This window comes from Notamacropus eugenii, chromosome 1 (genome assembly GCF_028372415.1).
Source record: "Notamacropus eugenii isolate mMacEug1 chromosome 1, mMacEug1.pri_v2, whole genome shotgun sequence".
Classification (NCBI taxonomy): Eukaryota; Metazoa; Chordata; class Mammalia; order Diprotodontia; family Macropodidae; genus Notamacropus; species Notamacropus eugenii.
Genome location: NC_092872.1, coordinates 405,624,108 through 405,632,702, shown reverse-complemented (window position 1 = coordinate 405,632,702; position 8,595 = coordinate 405,624,108). Strand labels below are relative to the sequence as shown.

The 8,595-nt window shown below is 39.4% G+C and overlaps 1 long non-coding RNA gene across 1 annotated transcript; it reads right to left on the bottom strand.

The window, feature by feature from the left end:
- Positions 1-2,034: 2,034 nt before the first annotated feature.
- LOC140518657 (uncharacterized) lies at positions 2,035-5,876 on the bottom strand. The gene is made up of 2 exons (XR_011971977.1): positions 5,433-5,876; positions 2,035-2,390 (listed from the first exon to the last, which is right to left on the bottom strand). It is a non-coding gene; the product is annotated as an uncharacterized lncRNA (long non-coding RNA).
- Between the last annotated feature and the right edge of the window lie 2,719 nt (positions 5,877-8,595).

Below are 8,595 nucleotides of genomic sequence, written 5' to 3'. Positions count from 1 at the left end.
AGGGTCACACAGCTAGTTAGCATGTGAGAGCAGATTTGAGTCCAGGTGAGAGTCGACAAAATTCCCTTATTTATTTTGTTTTCATGACAATCTGCTGGGGTAGGGCTGGGGGACCATCAGTCTATCTGCCACAGGCAAAGGCTTATATGTTCTCTTTACTGATTGATAGAAGGAACAGCTGATGGGATCTGGGAGGATTCAGAGGCTCTTAGACACAGAGGCTCAGGGGATGGCACTGGTATGAGTGGGTAAGGCCAACGCAAATTTGGCAGGCTGTCTAGAATTTTTATGGCCCAGTAATTTATTAAGTGTTGTCAGGCTAGTAAAAGAAAAAAAAAAGATAGGCCAGGGAACTTCTTGGCAGGCTAGTAGTTTTCCAAAAGATCTATCTCCAAGATTTCTGCTGATTAAATTAATACTAGATGGATGGGTCTTTCACGAACTTGAGTTAAAGTGAGTTCTAAACCAAGAAAAAAAATGGAACAAACCACATAAATTTGCTGAAATTCCTACCAAAGTAAAATATTTTTTTAAACCTGGAGTCATTCTTGTTGATTGACTGATAACCAGACCATCAAATTACTCTGTGAGTTAAATCAATGTAATTTGTAAGATTCCCATTTATGAGGGTTTTCCTGCTTTTGCATTCTCTGCACATCCTTAACGAAGTGTATATATATATATATACATATATATATACACATACACATATATATACATATATGTATATATATACATATATATATATATATATGGAGGTCCTACACATACATTTGCCTTCTAAGGATATAGCTCTGGCAATAGTAAGTCAACATGGCATATGGAAAGAGGGAGAGATCCCATGAAAACCAACAATCTTGTGTCTGACATTAAGCCTTTATTTGAATTGAACTAGTCATTCAACACTTCTCAGACTCACTTTCATTATTTGTGAAATGGGGTGGTAGTGGTGAACTCCATGATCAGTGAGGCACATGGAAAAGGAACTTTTTTTCTGGAATCAGAGGACATGGGTTCAAATCATCCCTCTGATACCTACTGCTTATAGGACCTTGGGGAAGGCGTTTAATCTTGATGGGTTTCAGTTTCCTTATCTATAAAATGGGGAAATTGGAATAGGTGGCTTCTGACATCCTTCCAACTTCTAAATATATGAGCCTATTAAACTTCACCAAAGATCCTTTCAAACCCAGACATCCTATAGAAATTGACCTTTCCTAGTGGTGAGAATAAAAGGGCTCCTTATTCTCTTAATACCATATCATGGACAGAAACTTCTTCTATTTAGGGATAACATTTTCCCCAATTTGTCTTGGCCTCCAACAATAGATACACTTTCTCTTTTTTCCACTGTAGGGGTCCAGCCCCTCCAGGCCCTTTCTCTCTTGCACACAACTAGCTGCAGCTCTGTGTCCTAATCTTCTCCAGATCCCAGACACTAGAAATCTAAATAAATACATGAATATCAGCCTAGAGAATATTTTGATGTTCTGTAAAAAACAACAACAAACATTTGGATTTGATTTGGGGTTGAGCAAACTAGTGCCATTCATTTTGGTACTTGGTTCATGATTGAATCCAAGTCCCCAGACAAAAGGAATGTTCCCAAAATGTCCCCCAAAAGTTAGTTCCAACTAGGTCTACTTAATAGCTGAAAGATCTAGATGCTCTTAGAGCAACTAACTGGTCTAAAGAAGCATGGTGACTCATTTCTGTGTTCCTCCCAAGTCAGGTCTCCCAGCAATTTCAGTATTATGGCTCTCCCTAAAGGGGCAAAATCTCTAGCACCTAGTTATTGGTGAACTTTTGGCCTCTTTACCATCATTTTTGCAGAGCTACTACATGGATCAATCCATTGTTTTCACAGGAGAGGAGGAGTGGGGAAGCTGTTGAAAGCCTTAGTTCTTTATCATTCTTCACAAGGTGTGAATAATTTTTATGTCTTAGATCAATTCAAGTCACTATACATTTGTGTTCACTTTGTGTAAAGTACTAAATTACCTACAAAGATAAAACAACAACAACAACACCTGATTCCTGCCCTCAATAGTTTACAATTTGCTAGCAAAAAGGTAGGATAGACATGCCACATATGTATGATACAAGGTAGAGTGTGCAAGGGGGCAAAACAAAGTTCTCAGATCATATTTAGTGGGATATCTCATATTTGGGTATAGACTGACTTCTCGAATGGTTGGAGCAATTCACAGTTCCAACAGTGTATTAGCGTGCCTTTTCTCTCCCAACACCTCTAACAATTGCCATTTTCTTCTTTTGTCATCCTTGTCATTCTGATGGACGAGATAAGACTTCAGGATGGCTTTAAGCAGTTTTATTTTTATCATGATTGTTGATAGCTTACATTTTTCTTCTTTTGAAAACTGCTTTTTCTAGAATGAATTAGACATAAACAAATTAGCACAATAATTTAGTATCCCATAAACCCAAAGATTCCAGCTATTGGGACAAGAAATCAGTATCTGACAAAAATTGCTGGGAAAATTGGAAAGTAGTCTGACAGACACTGAGCATAGATCAGCATCTCACATCGTGTACCAAGATAAGCTCAAAATGGGTACATGATTTCAGCATAAAGCATTACATCATAAGCAAACTAGGAGAGCATGGAAGAAATTACATGTCAGATCTATGGTCAGGAATGCCTAACTAAATAAGAGATTGAGAGGTTCACAGGAAGTAAAATGGATAATTTTGACTACATAAAATTCTTTTAAAATTTGCACAAATCCAGTGCAGCCAAAATATAGAAGAAAGGCACTGGGGAAAAATTTGGCAGCAAGTTTCTGATAAAGGTCTTATTTCTCAAATATACAAGAAAATGATCCAAAATCATAAAAATAAGAGCAATTCTACAATTGATAAATGGTCAAAGGATATGAACAGGACATTTTCAAAGGAAGAAATCAAAGCTATCAACAGTTATATGAGAAAATACTTTATATCACTAATAGAGAAACTCTTGTTAAAACAACTCTGAGGTACTACCTCATTCAATTACCGAAGATGACAGAAAAGGAAAATAACAAATACTGAAGGGATATGGGAAAATACGCATACTAATGCACTGTTGATTGGAGCTGTGAATTAGTCCAGCCATTCTGGAGAACAATTTGGAATGATACCCGAAGAGCTATAAAACTGCATATACTCTGACTCAGCAATACCACTATTAGTTATATCTCAAACAGATCACTAAGTTAAAATACTCAATTTAGTTCTTTCCCCTCTTCCTCTTTTGGGATAAAATTGGCAAGAAAAATTACTTCTCTAATATCCCAACCAAAAATGAGGGGAAAATCAAGTATTTTCCAAAAATTTTTAAAAAATAAAATAGCCTTTTCATATATTTTAACCATTTATTGGGGAATGGCTCTCATTTTTGCATGTTGGTATCAATTTCCTAAATATCTTTGGATATTAGGCCTTTAGCCAAGAGTGTTGTGAGGTTCAAATGAAACTAGTTATATTTAAATATAGTTATCACCATATGTTTCTAAAGCCCACTAATACCAGTTTAATACCCAACTGCCTCATCTTACAAATCAAGAAACTGAAACTCAAAGAGCCCATGATTTGTCCAACGTCATTCAGGTCATAAATAGCATGTCAGGAATAAAATTGTGTAGGAGACCTTGAGGAGGTAGTCTCTGCCCTGGTCCCTACTGTCTCCGTTTTCAAAAGAACTAGGGAAGACTTCATATGGGAGAAGGCACCCAAAGAAAACCTTAATGAAAAGAAGGATCCCAAAAGAGGGTAGATGAAGAAGGAACCTTTGCTAGACATGAAGAACAACCCCTGTGAATGCCTGGAAGTAAGAGATGTTGGGCTGTAACTGGAAAACAACTAGTAGGGTAACATAAGTATTGCCCTCTCCTGGCATTACTAGAAGGATGAGTATGGATGGAGATGCCTGCTAGGCTACCCCTCCCTTCTATGAATAATATGAGTATGGAAAGGACAGAGAGTAGAGGTCTTCCAACCCTCTGTGACAAGAGGGACCCATAGCTACTTGTCTTCCAGCCCTCCAGAGCACCAGGGAAAAAATAGAAAACTGGAGACACCCGAGGACGAATCACCAAAGGAATACACAGGTTTCCTTCCATGCTAGTCATCTTCTTACACTGGCCCGAACAGTAGAAACATACTTAGATGTAGAGAACTTGGTTGGTTGCATTGGACTTGCCTATTAACTTTTTTCAACAGTATTTCCAAGATAAGGGGATGTCTCTAAGTGCCCACAATGGGAGTTTGGAAGACATGCAGGTAGTGTGTGGTGAGAGCAGAGATCCCTTTGACCAAGGCCTGGAGATGTGCTAAAGATGTTGGAAATGACAAAAAGAATAAAACACTAGAGAAGAGCTCTCTAAAACCAGGCTCACATAACTCCAGGCTCTCTAGGATTAATGCCCCTCTTGTTGCCTTGTTTAAAATAAGCTCTGACCAAAGGGCTGCTCTATAATCAGTGGGGCCTTCTCAAGGTCAACTTAGCCACTTCAAAACTTTGTGTACCCAGAGCTCTGAACTTACAGGCTGTGTCTAATATTTGGGAATGTAGAAGATCTCTCATTGGTTTATTCTTCCCCCCTTCCCTCAGCCAGAGTTTCTCTTGGAAACATCAGGATTTAACTGATCCCCTTCTTCTTAGTGTTCTTTCTGGAAATATCAGAATGTGGTTCATATCTAAAAGAGCCTTCAACTCTTATGCCAGTTCTCAGGATAACAAAACATTGAATATAGAACAGGTTTTATTTAACCCAGAAGAAAATGCTAAGCACTTTCATCCAAAGCCATAAATGGTCAAGATTATGCTCTCCTTCCCAAATATAAAGAACTTGAATGCAGTAGTCTACCCTAATAGTCCAGAGATACCATTCTCCTTTCCTCTTTTGTGGGCCTCTGCCTCCCCAACATTCCTCCTGACTATGGTACTACTCTAGGTGGGTCCCCTTATATGCTACCACCTGCAAAGAGAAAGAATTCACAGTTGTTAGAGTGTCAAACAATGCTCTCCTCTGGTGGGTTCAGCATTTCCCAGGAACACACCCATACACCCTGACTGCTCTGGGTAGGATCTCCCTACAAGGAGAAGCAGTTAAGAAGTCAAGCATATCCATATTCAGAGTACCAGCAAAGGGATGGGTCTGCTGGTTTTTCGTTGCTTTTGCATCTCCAGTTAGTGACATCTCCTTTTCTTCTTCCCTATCTCTAATTCCCCATTGGTCTTTGTTTATGTCTGGTCATTTGGTGACAATTTCTCCTCTCCTGGAGAGCTACATGGTTGCACTGGCCTTCCTCTATATCCTACCAACATATGTATCTATCTCCATCTGACACAGGTTCTTCAATGCACGCAATTCCTGGGAGGGATTGTGTGGATGAGCAAACCTCTCTCCAGGAAACCAAGCACTTACCTCTAGGTCCCCGACTCTCTCCAGCTCTCTTGTGTAGCACCCTCTTAAAGATCAAGCTCGTGGTGGTAGCTCAGTGTGTTAGCAAGCACTATAGCATACCTACTAGCACAGGTTCTTTGATCTGCTTTTAAAGGAAACACAGTTTCAAAGGGATTAACAATCCTTCTTTAATTAAACATACATAAGTCATTTACTAGTTCAGGGAAAAGGTCAACACCCTGAACTTGGAGAAAATACAAACAGAGAAAATACAAGCAGAGAAATTGGCACAAAGATCAACAGACAGGGCTCCACCTGTCTGACAAAGTAATACAACCACCTACATACACCATCAGATGGAGGAGCACAAACAAAACCTGAGAACTCAGGGGCAGGCTCTTAACAAACAGCTAGTCAGAGTCCTGTCCAATGAATCAAAAGGTCCTTCTCATATGCAAAACCCGCAAAGCAAAATGCCAGCCTCCCACTATATATAACAAAGATGCCGCTCCTGATTGGTTCAGAGTCAGAAGGCACGAAACCTACGTGACTCAACACAGCTGTGAACCATCAGGGTTCAAAGGCGATCATTCCTTCAGATGTTTTCAATGAGCCTGTGAAATTGAACTCCAAAAAGAAAACAACAAAAACATCCCACTCTGTTTGGGCATACACCCAGGTGTGTGAATTAGCCATGAACTGGAGTCAGTACCAGTCATCAGTAGACAATGAGGACCTGATGCTCGCCTAAAGACTTCACATTTGTCAAGGGGATGGATGCAAGAGGGAGGAAGGCCTCCTCATGAGGCTTGTCTGGGCACACTCACTACATCAGGATAATAAGATTTAGACATACAAGCAATCTTAGCAATAGTCCAGGCCAGCCCACACACCTTAACTCAGAACCTCCCACGAAAGGGCTTTTTAAAAAATTGCTTAGTTATGCATATATTAGCAAAAACCACTACCTGAGACTCCATATAGAAATATTACTCTCTCTGGGTGGCCCTGAAAAGTTTAGACTTTTTTCAGTTCAAGAAATATTTATGAAGAGTCCACTATTTGCAGAGTACTGTGCTGGACTCTGGTGTTGTTCAGTTGTTTCAGTCATGTCCGAGACACCATTTAGGATTTTCTTGGCAAATATACTGCAGTGGTTTGCCATTTCCTTCTCCAGCTCATTTTACAGATGAGAAAACTGAGGCAATACATAGGAAAAAGGGAAAGGGAAGGGACTAAGCATTAACATAGTACCGATTATGTGCCACCACTATGACACTTTTTACAAATATTATCTTATTTGATCTTCACAAAAACACTGAAGTAGGTGATGTAATTATCCCCATTTACAGACAGGTTAAGTGACTTGCCCAGAGTCACACAACTAGTAAATGTCTGAGGCTGGATTTGAACTCAGGTCTTCCTAACTCCACGCCCAGTGCTCTATCACTGTGCCACCTAAACATGTGAGCATATGGATTTAAGAATCTGAAATCTATGTCCTAGGGATCTCCTGACATTGAGCCTTTACTCTTCTCTATTTCTAGAATACCCTCCCACCCTACTTTCATCTGCTGAGTTTTTGCACATACTTTAATGTGCAACTCAAACATCATATCCTTCCTGAAGCATCTCTTAATTCATGCAGTTGATCAGATCTTTCCATTGGACCTCAATAATGCAATAATTGGTCAAACGACTTGCCCAGGGTCACAGAGATAATAAGTGTCTAAGGTCAAATTTGAACTCAGTCTTCTGACTCCAGCCCTGGTATCCTATCCATTGCATCACATCGTTGCCCACTGGATTCTGGGGAAAATACAAATTTGTAATAAGGTACAATACCTATCTTCGTGGAGTTTGTAATTTAATAGGGAATGAAATACAAACTCAGATATTCTATTACATACACATACGGACATATACACACACATAATACACAATCAATACATTAATGTGGTCCAATGGAAAGATCTTATATACTGCAAGAATTGGGAAATGCTTCAGGGAGGATATGATGGTGGAACTGTGCTTGAAAATATGTGCAAAAATTCAGCAGGTGAAGGTAGGGTGGGAGGCTATTTCAGAAGTAGAGAAGAGTATAAAGGCTCAACATCAGGAGATCCCTAGGACATAGATTTCGGATTCTTAAGTCCATATGCTCATATGTTTAGGTGGTACAGTGTTAGAGCATTGGGCATGGAGTTAGGAAGACCTGAGTTCAAATTCAGCCTCAGACACTTACTAGTTGTGTGACCCTAGACAAGTCACTTAACCTCTATCTGTAAAATGGGGATATTAACAGCACCTACTTCACAGGTTGTTGTGAAGATCAAATAAGAAAACATTTATAAAAAGTGCTTACCACAGTGATGGCACATAATCAGGGCTATACTAATGCTTTCCTTTTCCTTCTCCCTATGTGTTAGATTAAATGATATAAATTCTTCTTGTACTCATGTATTTCTTAGTTGCACATTACAAGAGGAGATGAAGTGTACTTTCAGACTAAGGGGAAAAATATTAAGGTTGTGGTTGTGTGTGTGGGAGGGGGTTGTTTGTTTTGGTCAACTCAGTGTTGCTCAGTTCTATTAAAGAAAAAGAAGAAAAACAACAAATCTTGGCTCAAAAGTACAATATTAATTTGGCTCATTATTGATTCAAAAGCTTCTTATTTGAGTGGAATAAAATTAATTATTGCGAAATACAGCAATAGGTTCTAGTCCAATATTTACAGAAGGACACAAGTTAAATATATGACTGATTTTTAGATTAATCAACTTAACCACTCCCTGGAAATAGCAAAGATAAAGAATATGAAAAACATAAAGAAAGGTTGTGGTGTTGTGGGTCCTCTCTAGCCAGAGGGAGACCCTGAGACTCAGAAAAGGCAGAGGACCTGAAGAGAGTGAGTTTCAGAAAGCCCTTTGGGAATCTTGGAGAAAGGACTATAGAGACACTCCCCCCCACCTCCAAAGTTTGCCTGTATCCAATATGTGTGGAACCCCAAGGAAGGAAGGAAATAAGGTAGGAAATGGGGATTTATAGGATTATGTTTTTGTATTGGTAATAAGGCTGAGATAATCATGGTAAACCTGGACCAGAACTGGCTCAAGTCCAAGGACAGAGATTGATAAGAGAAGGGGTGACTTAAGGAAACCAAGGAGGACCATTCTCTCCCCTT